We start from the raw sequence: 14,617 nt of genomic DNA, 5'->3' as shown, positions 1-14,617 counted from the left end.
CATGTTCAAAAGTAACATGGGCTGCCTAATACAGTTTGAGTAGAAAGGAAAAAAGGAAAATCAAAGCTTGCTGATCCTGCCTTCTTGCCAAGTGTAGGCTCCCGGTGTTCAAGGAGGCTCATTGCTAGAACCACATGGAACTGATCTCACAATCACAAGAAATTCAGGAAACTCGGAATCAGCTTACTGGATACTCACTCACCCATCAACTGAAAATTTAAATATTTGCTTGAACTGGTTATTTGGTAGCAGGCAGAATTTTTAATAACATTTTTCTGAAAATAAAAATAGTACATTTTCATTGCAGAAACATAGGAAAGCATAGACTAACATAAAGAACAAAATCACGTTTATTTCCACCACCCAGAAGTTGTCCCTTGCAAGATTTTCTGCACAGCGCTCTAGGCGGGTAAGCAGCTTCAGGCCGGCTGTGTCTGGCCCACTTCCAAGACCCTAGCAGGGGACACTGTCTGGTACAGAAGAGTGCTCAGTAAAGAGTGGTTAAATGAATAACATATAATCTTGTGTATTAATGTATTTCTGTCCTCACTAGGGATTATGATTGCCAGATAAATTTCTTTTCATGGTTGTTTCACTCAACTGCACTCTCTAAAATATTGAATTTAAAACCAACATGAATATAAGTATTTTCTAAATGTGCCAAGAATTACAGGCTGTTGTTTTGCCCATCGGGTGGTCCATAGCCCAAGAAGTGCTCATATGAATGGATCTTGGGGCTGACGTGACTGATCTCAAGCTAGTGGGCACTGCTGTGTCTTCTTTCCAGGCTCCAAAGGCCAGTGGGTTCCTCAGCTTGGTCCTACCCAGAAATCTCTCCTCCTGAGAATATTTTTTACTTCACTTTCAATAATTTGGAGAATTTCGCAAACATTTTAGAGAATTTCCTACCACACCCCAATTCAACTTTTCTTCTAATTATAATAGGTACTATTTATTAAATGCTTACAATAGGCCTAATCCTATGCTAAGCCTCGATCAGGTATTATCTCATTTAATCCTTATGACAACTTTTTGTGCTGGCTATCACTATTTTTGTATCATAGATGAAAATAAAATGGAGGCTTGGGAAGGTTAAGTTACTTACCTAAAATTATACAGCTTGTAAGAGGCAGATTCTAGGCTAGGTTTATCTGACTCCAAATTCTATGCTTCAACCACCTTGATATTCTGTAATCAGAATTTGTATATTTGCATATTGTTCTCTATGTTTAGCTTCATTTTATAAGCATATATCCAAACTATTATGTTACCTTTAGCATTACGATATGCAATGTCTAAATAACATTCTAAGTGAATGTATATTAATTTACTCAGCCTTATTGCTATTCTTTATTGAACATCTGGGTTGTAGAGAATGTTACAGCAGAGACTCCCAATATTTGAAATTCAGAGTCAGGAAAAGCATTCTGTTGTGGAGCACCAGTAGTGAAATGGAGGGCAAAATAAAAGCTTCTGTTCTTAGTGTGAAGGGACCAGGTGGAAGTTAGATGCTAGGAGACTTGCAGTTTGGAAAGAACAGAAACACACTGAACAGAGAGGGGCTACAGAAAGGGAAAGAGGTGGTTCTAGACTTTAACATTTCTTTATGTATGGGTTTGGCCTATCTGGACACTTTACTGGGCTGAAATGTTCTTGTTATCTAAATTACATGGCATATCACAAGGGTTTGACCATCAGAGGCTATTGGGGTATAGGTGGGAAATATTGTCAAATTCTGATCTGCTGCTGTGATCTCAGTCTGTCTGTCTGTCTATCTGTCTGTCTCTCTCTCCCATATCTAAGGAATCTGCAAGATGACTACCAAGAGGTAAAAGAGGCTCCTCTTCCTGTCTCCTTACCTCCCCCCTCTTAGAGCTGGGTCTTTCTGCCTTCAGAAATCTTGGCCCTGCCAGTAATTGTTAGAGAGGCTGTGCAGGCTGCTGCTTCAGACATTGCCCAAGGGCAGATCGCTGGAACCCCAGCCCAGCTCTACCTCACAAACAATGAAGACCCTTCAGCTTTTCCTTTCAGCTGTCTCAGGCCACCCTTGGTGGGGTGGGGGTGGGCAATCAAGTGAACCCCAGAGCAGAGGGGCATAAAGAGGGAGGCAGGAGAGTGAGGTTAAAATTTGAGTTAAAATTCTAGCCCTGCTATTTATTTGTGTTACTATGGTTTTTGTTACTTCACCTGGCAGAACCTCAGTTTTCCTATTAATAAATGGTGATGGTGATCCCTAATTTACAGAATTGCCGAAAAGATTAAATAAAATTGAATGATTGTACTTGCCAATCAATACATGGTCACTGACAATATTGTCTTAATATCTAAAGGAACTATTTTCTCCCTTCTATTTTGAAAATACTCTTATTTTGGGGTAATCTTCTACTTAGTAAAATTGAATTATTTATACCTTAGTGGATTATTTATTAACTCTCTCTTTTATTTCTCATTCTCAAAAGTTTTTGTTCTTCTAAGTTCATAGCTTGGAGAAAGGAGATGTAGGTCCTTTTTGTTTGAAGGATAGTGGAGCCTGAGGCAGCCCATAGGTGACCTTCCATTCTAGCCAGAGAATCTAGCTGGAGAGAAGTGTGCAGGAGTCACAGAAACCATTTGTAATTTTTGTTTGTTTGTTTGTTTGTTTATGAGTATTTAAAAGTATGTGTTATTTTTCGTAGGATAACGTTGGAAGATATCCTAGCATTTGTAGGTGAGAGAGTGAAATACTCTTTTCTCAGGTCAAGAAATTCTGTTGGCCATCTCAGTTTTTATTAGTCTTGAGAATCCTGGGAGGAAAGTGTGGCTAATAATTCCTGATAGGAATTAATACTACTCTGTAATTTGTGTGGCTGTTATTTGCAATACAATAACAATAGTGTGTTTGCAGAGAGTTTAAAACAGTGAGATGAAGGAAGGAAGGAAGGAAGGAAGGAAGGAAGGAAGGAAGGAAGGAAGGAAGGAAGGAAGGAAGGAAGGAAGGGGAGAGAAGAGGAAAAAGAAAAGGAAAGAAAGAAAAGAAGCATAAGTCAAGGGCAAGTTGATAGTATATTCTCTCATGAAGACTAGCAAATAATTCTCCTAAAGCCAGATTGAGACCAGCTAATTGCAGTCTTTGGGAAACACCATTGATGAGACATTTAAAAATAATTACTCTATTTTGCACTAAACAGTGTGACCTGATTTCAATAAAGCATGTTATTATGGAAGAAGAAAAGTTATGTCCCAATAGTAGGAAGTGATTTTAGGGTTAAACACTGCCAGTTTGCTAAGTATTGGCTTCATCTTTTTATTCCTTTAAGCAGTTCCTCAATTATTAGACACTACTTTCAAGGGTAAACTCTATTATTTTTTCTGTGACTATATCAAGTCTTCATTTCTCTTTCTAGAATGTGAGTTCAGAAAGCTGCAATTTTTAATTTTAGTATAGAATCTTAGAATAAAACTGAAAAAAAATTAAAGTGTTGAATTGTTTCTAGGAACTATTTGACTTAGGGGATTTTATATCACCAGTATTATTCACAGTTAATTATTCTAGAAGATTGGGTTTACTCAAACCTCCAAATTAACTGTGCATACAGTTTGCCTGGATTGATATGTTGGTGATGTTTACCACAGGTAATCCTTCAAAGCTCAAACTTCATTTTGAATTTTTCCCCCCAAATTAGAATTTGGCTTTTGAAGAAAATTTGTTTACAGTTACTATTTAAAATTCCATGTAAATATATAAACTCCAACTTGCTCTCATTTCATTTCTCTGCTATTTTCCTATGAAATTTTTACATGAAAATTGTGTCACCCTTAACAACCTAGCCTTATTTTCTAATTTCCTTTTAATGGTTTTGTGTTCCAAGTTTAATTCAAGAATGGATTGCTTACATTTCTCTTACAAATCTCGCTTCTAATCATTGTTATTAATATCACAATTTTGTTGTAATATCTGTAAGAGTACAAAATGTGTCCTCTTAAAGATGCATTTGCCAACCACTGAATTGCATACATTTCGATTACATCTCTCCCTCATAATTATTATTATTAATATCACAATTACTATTGTAATATCCATAAGACTGCAGAAGGTGTCCTGTCAAGGGTGCATTTACAAGCAGCTTTCTCAGTTTCCTCTTAAGAAAAATGTGCCAGCCTTTATCTAAATCTGACTTCCCCTATAATTTACATTAGACAACACACTCCATCAATAAACTATCAAAATGATCTACTACGTTGTAGACAAAAGTTATTGTGTCAAGTTGACACTAATCAGTTAATTCCAGTAAACCTTCAGATAAACAAAAGCTTGTTGTCTATTACTGATGTGCGTGATGGGCCCCTTGTATGTCCTATGGTTATGCCCATCTATATAGATGTATCTGGCAGACACTTGCCCTGAGGCATCTATATGGAAACTGAGACAAGATCTATAGTTAATGATGTTGACCCTGACTCCCCCAACAGAGATTGAATTCAAGTCCTCATAATATCTCGACAGCTGATATGTATACTGTGCTAATAATATTAACAATTACTATGCCACTGGGATTCCCCAGGGTCTGGCTAAAAAAAGATTTTAAAGCTTCTTCCCTTGTATGAACTGATTTCCTTGTTTATAGCCATCATCAGACATTAAGACAAAGATGAGTTTCTTAATGGGGAAAGGCTTTTCTTAATGTAGTGTTTTGTACTAATAAATGCTGTGTGAGTTAAACAACTTCTGGAAAAGCTGATAGTAGTGGTAATGGTTGGAGAAAATATTTATAGTCCCTATTTCCCTGGCAAGCTGGGCTAGTAGAAAGTGAGGAGAGAGCTAGCTTCACATTGTTATTGTTGTGTGGATCAGAAGACAGTCAGAGTGTCAACATGCCTTCTCTGATGTGGTTCTTTGGAAACAAAAGGGTTTCCTGCCAATCTCCACTTGGCATGATTGGGTAGCTGAGGAATCAGAAACCGCCCTTGGGTCTCCTCAGACAGCTGCAGAGCCATGGAGGAAAGTAAAGGAATTGAACCAGACCTCTTCTCACCTGTTTCTCCTCCCTTCCCGGCTCTCATTCCTCTGCAAAGACTGAATGGGAAAGGCCACTGCTGGCTCACAGGCCATGGAGGAGTTTAGGATGAAATGTTGACAGGGGGCACTGTTAGAAATTAAATTCTACCCTATTTTGTGTACCATTTTTGTGAGTCACATTTGTGAATAGTAGTGAGAGATTTAATGATCGCATATTTTTTATCTTATTTCCCTTCGGTCGATGGCAATTTTTTTCTGTTAATGTCAACTTAGAGCTCAAAGTAATTTAGTAATTGATTCTAAGCACAGCAGTTCGCCAATGGCAGCTCTCCATTTGTGGGGAATATCTTTGCTAATTTTATCCATTAGAATGAGATTACGATGCTAATCTCTCCTATCCCCATCTCTTGGTCATTTGGGACATGCTGATGTAAATGACTTATTAGACACGAGACCTTCGTCCATCCCCAGGATCAGGGAAAAATGAAAGGAAGCCAAGATAAGAATACTATAATACCCTAACACACACAGATGGTATGCATAACCAATACTAAAATGGTGAGACCCTAAACAGGAAACCAGTATAAAAACTAGCTATGACAAATGAAAAATACAATTGACCAAAATATATTAAATGCATTTAAGGGAAAGAACAAAAAGAATTAAGGCAGAATGAATGCGTCTGGGGACATGTAATTGGAAACCTAAACATTCACTGGGCCAGGGAAACCCAGAAAGTCTTAAGTCAGGTGGGGGGAGGGGAGCACCCTTAATGAGATTAAGTGAAGAAAACCAAAATGGCTGTGTTAACAAAAAGATTGAGGCTATATTTACAGACACAATCTGTCCGACTGTTTTCAGTGAATGACTGGTTACTGGCTAAGTTAGCAATTGGTTGTTCGTCTGATTTAATTAAATGCTCAAACCAGTGAAAGTATGTGTGGTAAAAATAGCCTGAAACTAGTTTGGGTTACACATACACAATAGGGTATTGTATCCCACAATGGGCTGAAAGGCCTGCCAAAGACAATCCTAGTAAATAGATACATTCTAAGGTGCTTTACTTTATGAAATAGCAAAATATTTAGAGGAAATTCAGGAAAAAAAATCGATTTAAATAATTCGGTAAGGAGGATTTCAAAAAAGAAAAATTAACTAATATAGTAGCTGGGTGAGTGTTTATAAAGGCAGAAAAACCCCAGAGAGATAAAAGATACTTAGCATTTAAGATGCCTGATGTGAGATCAAAAGAGGAAAATCTAGATATTAAGCAAATAAATAATTCCTGTTTTTAATCTCCTCAATGGAAGGGAGGAGAAACTGACATTATGGTCATTTTATCTTCAAAAAGCCAAAATCTTATTACCAAAATAGCAAAAAATATATCATGAAAAATCTAAAACAAACTATTTCCAGGTTTTAATCATTGGTCCAACTTTTCAAATGTTTTATACTCTACAGCTGCTGTCCAACAATGTCAGTAGTCAACAATAAGACTAAAAACTCACATGCACACTGGCTGTCACATACCCCTAACCTGAGACAGACAGCACCCCTCTCAAACCACGATTTTCTCCTGACTTCCCATTTCTGACTAGAGCCACAGTTCTGAAACTTAGTGTTACCTTTAACTCCTGAAATCAGAATTGTCTTATGGTCCTTGTCCTTTTTCTCCTCACCAAGCAGTCAATTGCCAAGTCATGCAGACTATAATTCTGAAAAGTCTCTCTCATATTTTCTATTCTCATTCCCAATTCCCTCTTTAGAGTCTTGATTGTTTTCTGAGGGATAAAGAAAACTTTTTCATCATGGTTACTTACAGCAGTAGGTAAAGACCAAGGACAAAGTTACAGAATTAGAAGCTAGATTTCACCAACTGTATCTTGTTTTACATTTTGACTTTGGAAGCATGTAAATATTTTACATAAATAGAGAACAAATTAAATTTAATAACAAAACTAAAATTCAAAGACAAAATTAATTAAATTTACCTAAGTATATATCGGCTTGATGACATAACCCCACAGAAGGGAAACGTTTCAAAAACCTTTAAAACAAAGTAATTTGACAGCTTTTGAGTCATTCTAGTCTGCAGTTTTACACTGGCCTACTTTACACAACTCTCCACTCTGAACCATTGCACGTTACTGCCAGATTGTTCTTTTGGAGATCAAACTCCCAGACTGAGCTGCGACTAAGGTGACACAATTGGAGTGCTCACAATGGGTGCAAATTTTAAGAGAGCGTCAAAACACTCAGTATCAAGATAAAAATTATTTTAATACAATTTTTTAAAATCAAAATTAATGTCAAAAAATCCACGATGAACAAAATATAAAAAATTTAAACAAAGAATAGGATTCAACCCTAAGCTTGCACAACCCTGCCTCCTTCACCTTATCCTAATCCTATTCCTGGTTTCAATCAAACTTTATTTACAAAAGCAGAAAAATCTGAACTGAGGGATATAATATGCTGATTTTAAAAAATATTGTGTTATAATATTATTTATCTCGATTACTGAGATTTTTGGCATCCATTAGATTGTGCACCTAACACAAGTGCTCCGCTGGTTTCACCCTGGTGCCAGCATTGCTCGGTGGTTTGTCAAATCAAGTGCAAACTCCTTATCCCAGCATTTCAGGAATTTTTGACATGGGAGGTAGTATGGTTCAGTGATTAACCATATGGGGGTGATAGTAATATGGGACTGATAACCAATGGGGGTGATAGTAATAGGACATAACTCATAGAGTTGTTGTGAGGATCGAATGATGAAAACATGTAGGGCATTTAGAACAATACTGGTACATAGTGAGTGCTATGCAATTGTTAGTTATTGATATAACCGTTAGTTATAACTAGTCTGTAACTTCCTCTAGGATCGCTTGTCTTTCCATCAATACAGAAACTTGCACATCGCTTTGCAAGTAATAGGCTCTCAAAATATGTATATTGAATCTAGTCATAGATGAAACAGAAGACTGAGACTTTTTTTATGAACATCAGTGATGAGACGATTATAATAGAGCCACAGATTCTTTATTTGGTATCTTCTTTTCTGCGCTTTCATTTCTTATCAACTAGAAGAAATTATCTGCAAGAAGGGCTCAGGCTGAAATAGCATTTAACAAGGGCCACTAGCATACGAATTTTTAATATGCACCTGAAACCAACACAACTCAATATTAGCATTACCCTATTTGTAATTGGGACTGTTTTAGAATTTAGGTTATGTCAAATAACGATTTAAATAAAATTTTCTGTTCAATAACACTACTGATAGATCTAGCCTGAGCTTTTGCATTCACTTCCTTTAGGAGGCTGTAGAAACTTGCCACCATCAGAGATAGGTTTTTCTTTGCCAGGAGATATATCTGTTATAGAGCATTTCTTACCATGACCTTTGATATAGGTGTGTATGATACACTGTACATTAAGTAGTCTTGGTCAACTTTTCAGATAAATTGAGACCTTAAAGAACATACTTTGAAGTGTTTTGAAATTCTTTTTATAAGTAAAAAATCCAACAATCCTCCCATATTTATTTCCAATTACTTGTCCAGACTTGAAGTGTACTAATTAAGAGAGATGACATGGTAGAGTGGAGAGAGTACAGATCAAGGTTCAAATCCCAACTCCACTATATAACTTCTACTTGATTTTACTCTACTTATGTAACCTCTCTCTGCCTCACTTCCTCATCTGTACACATAAATACCTACTTCATAGCATCAATTAGAAAACAGAGAGGAAAACACACACACACACACACACACACACACACACACACACACACACACACACACACACTGTAACTTATATGACTTGATACCGCGTGTGTGTACTTCCCTGGGGCTGCTGTAACAAATTACCGCAAACTTGATGGCTTAAAACAACAGAAATTTTTCTATCACAATTCTAGAGGCCAGAAATTTGAAACCATTATCAAAATCAAGGCATTGGCAGCGTAGTACTTCATATACAGAGGCTCTAGAGGATAATCAGTTGTTTGCCTCTTCCAGTTTCTTGCGGGCCAGCATTCTTGCTGGCTTGTAGCCACATCACTCTAATCTCTGTATCCATAGTCATGTAGTCTTTTCCTCCTCTGTCTAACCTTCCCCTGCCTTTCTCTTATAAGGATCTATGTGATCGTATTTAGGGCCCATGTGGATAATATGGTATAATTCCCCATCCCAAGATCCTTATGTTAATCATATCTGCAAAGATACTTTTTCCGGGGGGAGGAGGGAATGGCGTAGATGATAGAGGCTCTGTTCATCCCTCTGGTGACCATTCAAAGTAGTGATGAAAACAAGGAGCAGCAGCAAAGAAAAATCACCTGGGATCTAGAGGAACAAGCCATACACCTAGGGAGAGGTCCGAGAAATCATCCTGCAATGGCAGAAGGTAGGACAGGGTGAGAAAGCAGGGCTGCCAGGTTTCGAGTAGCTGAGTGAGACAGAGGCTGCGGCAGAAGCCTCTTAAAGGGCTTGCATCCGCAAGCGGATTTTCGCAGTGACGGACCTGCTCGCTCTGAGCACCAGTGCCGATTCGGCTGCGTGCAGGGGACACCAGGGACTTACAGGGAGACATTGTCAGAGTGAGGGCCAAAAGTGAGACTCACTCTGTACAGAAGTGCTGGTGATATCCATTGTTCCTTGTTGAGCCCTCCCCCGTCCTAGTGCGCAGACATAGTGCCGCCTTTGCTGGGACATCATCAAACTGGATAACAGAGGTCACTCCGCCCAGAGTATTCCTTGAAACCCTGCCTCCCCCAACTTGCAGCCCCAGTCATGCCACATCCAAGTATATCCTCAGCTAGTCAGATGCTCCTGAAAAACACACTTGGAGGCAGCTGGCCTTGGTTTCTAGTGTGGCCTTTTGAGGCAACTGTGAGCACAACATCTGTGGATTGCTCGCTGAATCTTAACAGGTGGCCCTGGAGGGGTAGAAGCTTGGGCTAAGTTTGGCCTGCAACTGAACCCCTCTCAGGACTGTGCCACTGGACACCTACTGCACAAATTCACACTAATAAGACCAGGAGACTTAGGAGCTTTGCTTAGTACATAGAAATAGATGCAGAAAGGCAGTCAAAATGGGAAGACAAAGAAGCAGAAACCATATGACAGAACAGAACAGAGATCCAGATATAATGGAGTCAAGTAATCTAACAGATGCAGAATTCAAAATACTAGTTATAAAGATGTTCAATGAACTTTTGGGAAATGTAGAGAACTCCAACAAAGAGATAAAACACATAAAAATGGAAATGGCAATTATAAAAGGGAACCAGTCTGAAATGGAGAACACATTATCTGAGATGAGAAGTATATTAAATGGAATAAACAAAGGAATAAACAAAGTGAATAAAGAAGAGGATCAAATGCCCTGTCTAGAGGACAGGAAAGCCAATCAGGACACTCAATCAGAATGGCCAGATAAAAGATGCCAAGACTATAAAAATAATTTAAAGAAACTGTGGGACACTATTAAGGCTCCATATATTCGTCTGATCAGCGTAAGTGAAGAAAATCAAGATGTTGAACAATTGTTTAAAGAAATAATGATGGAAAACCTCCCTAACCTGGTGAAGGAAATGGACATACAACCCCAGGAAGCTCAGAGAATTCCAAAACTCAGGGATCCAAAGAGGCCCACACCAAGTCACATCATAATTAAAATGCCAAAGGTTAAACACAAAGAAAGAATATTAAAAACAGCAGGAGAAAAATAGATAGTTACTTCTAAGGGAACACCCATATGACTATCAGCTGATTTCTCAAAAGATACTATGCAAGACAGAAGGGCTTGGCAAAAAATATTTGACAGGATGAAGACCCAGGATCTACAACCAAGAATAATTTATCCAGCAAAGCTATCATTTAGAGTTGAAGGACAGATAAAGAGCTTCCCAGACAAAAATAAGCTAAAGGAATCTATCACCACCAAGCCAGTATTACAGGAAATGCTGGAGGGACTTCTTTAAGAAGAAAAAACATGTATCAAAAACAGGAATAAAGAATGGTAACAACTACATTCCTATCAATAAGTACCTTAAATGGAAAAGAATTAAGCTCCAACCAAAAGATAGAGGGGCTGAAAGGATAAGAAAACCATACTCTTACATATGAAAAGGAAGGGGATGGAAAAAGATGTTTTGATGGACCTAAAAGTTATTTAAGTCAAACAGAAAAAGATAAACACTATATGATTTCACTTATATGTAGAATTTAAGGAATAAAAAGAACAAACTAATCAAAAACAGACTCACAAATATAGTGGACAATTTGGTGTCGGACAGAGAGGAGGGGGGTTAGGGGGCTGGGAGAATGGGGTGAAGGGTTAAAGAAATACAAATTAGTAGCTGATGAATGGTCACGGGGATGGAGAGCATGGCATAGGGAATGCAGTTAGTATTAATACATTGGCTAGGTGGAGGGTCAGGGGATGGAGGGTGCAATTGGGGGGACCATTTTATGAACTATATAGATGTCTAACCAATGTACTATACACTTGAAACTGAATTAAATTATGTATAAAAAAGATACTTTTTTTCATATAAATTAACATTTACAGGTTGCAGGGATTAAGATCTGATATCTTTAGGGGCCATTATTTTAACTTACCACAATATATCGTGGATATTTAATAGATTGCCTAATTATTATAATAATTATTAGCGAATCTTAAATTTTTAAAAATTGGAATTGGAGATCTAGTAAAATATATATATTAGTGGCACAATATTAAAAATATAGTTTAGATGGGTCTGGTCAAGATGATTTAGAAGGTAGACATCGTGTTCGCTTCCTCTCATGACCACACCAAAATTACAATGAAACTACAGAAAAACCATCACCGGGAGTCGTCTGAGGTCTGGCTGAACAGAAGTATACATAAGAGATCACCTTGAAACTGGTTGGAGGGGCAGAGATGAGAAATTAATGATCCCACAGTTGCATGCAACAATCAAGAATCAGGAGGGTTATCTTGGCTGCAGAGGTCTGCCCCTCTGGAGCGAGGAGTCCCCGCTCCACACTGGGCTCCCCAGCCCAGGATTCCAGTGCCAGGAAGAAAAGTCCCCACAACTTCTGTGTGTGAAAACCAGTGGAGATTATGGCTGAGTGAGACGAAAGGCTGCGGGAGTCACAGATGTTCCTCTTAAAGGATCCATGTGCAGACTTACTCACTGCAAACTCTGAGCTCCAGCACTGGGTCAGCTGTTTGAAAAGTGTCAAGGACATAATGGGAGGACCTGGATTGTCCGGATTCAGGGCAAGAGCTGAAGGGACAGCTCTCTTCCAGACAGAAGTGCTGGCAGAACCCACCATTCCTTTGTTGAGCCTTCCCCAATCCCAGTGTGCAGATGCAGGCAACTGCCATATCTGAGTCTCCATCAACCTGACTAACAGAGGTCACCCCATCCTGGTGATTCTCTGGGACCCCGCCACACTCATCTTGCGGGCCCACCAAATCTGCTTCCATACAAATGGCCTGTCTTGGCTCATGCTGCGAACTTTTCTAAAATCTCTTAAAGGTTCACAAAACCCAAACAAAGCACGTCTCACCTGGGCATGCCCCGTACCTCTTGGTGAGCAGCCCTAAGCTCAGCACTAATGGCAGCCAGGCTTCATTCATGGCTTGGTCTCTCAAATACCTCTAAGTCTAGTATGGGTGGCAGCCATCCATGGATTGTTTGGAGACTTGCTAGGTGGTCCTGGGCAGGGCACAGGCCATGGCTGAATTTTGCCTGTGGCAGGGCCTGTTCCAGGAGGCCTTGGGGCTGGCACACCCAGTGTCCAGCTTCTGACTGAGCTGGAGCATCACTGAGGGTGGCATCTGAAGATGACATACCCAAAGGGCAGACGGGGCGGACACTAGAGCCCTGTTAAAGCGAATCTTGCTCCATAGGGTCAGCCCCTCAATGGTGAGTCCTCACAATCAGTCAGCCTCGGGGTCAATCCATCCCACTGATGTACAAACAGCAACCAGCAGGAGGGTACACACAATCCACACAAGAGGCACACCTGGAGCACCCAGCTCAGGTGATATGGGAAGACTGCACCACTGGCCTCATAGGACACCACTACATAAGGCCACTCTACTAAGAATGGGAGACATAGAAGCCCTACCTAAACATAAAGACAAACACAGGGAGGCAGCAAAAATGGGGAGACAAAAAAACATGTCCCACATGAAAAACAAACAAACAGAAAAAGGATCCAGAAAAAGAATGAAACAAAATGGAGACAAGCAATCTACCAGATGCAGAGTGCAAAACACCGGTTATAAGGATGCTCAATGAACTTATGGGAAGAGTAGATGAACTCAGTGAGTTTTTCACAAAGAGTTAGAAAACATAAAAGGGAATCAGTCAGAAATGAAGAATACAGTATCTGAAATGAAGAGTATATTAGAGAGAATTAACAGATTGGATGAAGTAGAGGATCAAATCAGGATGGAGTAGTGGAGAACACCCAATCAGACAGCAACAAAAAAAGAATTTAAAAAAAATGAGGATAGTTAAGGGGCCTCTGGGACAACATCAAGTGCAACAACATTCGCATCATAGAGGTACCAGATGGAGAAGAGAGAGAGCAAGGAATTCAAAACCTATTTGAAGAAATAATGACAGAAAACTTTCTTAACCTGGTGAAGGAAATAGACATACAACCCCAGGAAGCTCAGAGAGCTCCAAACAAGAAGAAACCAAAGTGGCCCACATCAAGACACATCATAATTAAAATTCCAAAACTTAAAGACAGAGAATTTTATTTTTTATTTATTTTTTTATTATTTATTATTATTTATGCTTACAGCACCTGGTCTTCCTAGGTGGTCTCCCATCCAAGTACCAACCAGGCCTAACCCTGTTTAGCTTCTGAGATCAGACATCAGGCTTGTTCAGGGTGGCATGGCCATAGACCATGGACCGTAGCGCCAGTGGGGCGTGAACCCAGGACCTCCAGTGTGTAAAGCAGACATGCTAACTGCTACACTATGGAACCACGTCCCAAACACAGAATTTTAAAAGCATCAAGAGAAAAGCACTTTCATACAAGGAAGCTCCCATAAAGCTGTCAGCTAATTTTTCAACAGAAACTTTGCAGGTTAGAAGGAATTGGCAGAAAATATCCAAAGTGATGAAAAGCAAGGACCTACCATCGAGATTACTCATGCATGAAAAGCCTGGCACAAAGAAAAGTGCTCTCTAAACAGTAGTTCTTATCAATTTCAAAAAAAAAAATAGATGTACCAGTAACAATCTGGCCCAATTATCAAGATGTATTAAAAGACATAAATGTCAGTTGCCTGAGGAATAATTTTAGTTTGTATCTATATTGACCTCATTTTTTATCTTGGGTTTGACCAAATTTTGTCCAGAGATTAAACCTCAGATCCTGTTTTAATTTGCTTGATGGCTGCTGAGCTTTCAGGAATAATATAGCCTCCTCTTTATTTGAACTCTTTCAGCCTCGAAACCTTAGGGTGCCTGAGTATGTTCTCAAGTCTTATAGCAAAGTGGACATCGGTTGAATACTGGGCTCTGTAATTGACTTCTGCATACACCTGATGATGAAATAATTGACCAATTCAAAGTCTGATTGCTAAATATTT

General features: G+C 39.1%; 1 pseudogene; it reads right to left on the bottom strand.

Moving 5' to 3' along the window:
• Positions 1 to 13,809: 13,809 nt before the first annotated feature.
• LOC120588600 (uncharacterized) lies at positions 13,810 to 13,925 on the bottom strand (annotated as a pseudogene).
• Positions 13,926 to 14,617: the final 692 nt, after the last annotated feature.

This window comes from Pteropus medius, unplaced genomic scaffold (assembly GCF_902729225.1).
Source record: "Pteropus medius unplaced genomic scaffold, Ma_sr-lr_union100, whole genome shotgun sequence".
Lineage (NCBI taxonomy): Eukaryota > Metazoa > Chordata > Mammalia > Chiroptera > Pteropodidae > Pteropus > Pteropus medius.
Note: the sequence above shows the minus strand (reverse complement) of the source record. Positions and strands in the feature narration are given on the sequence as shown.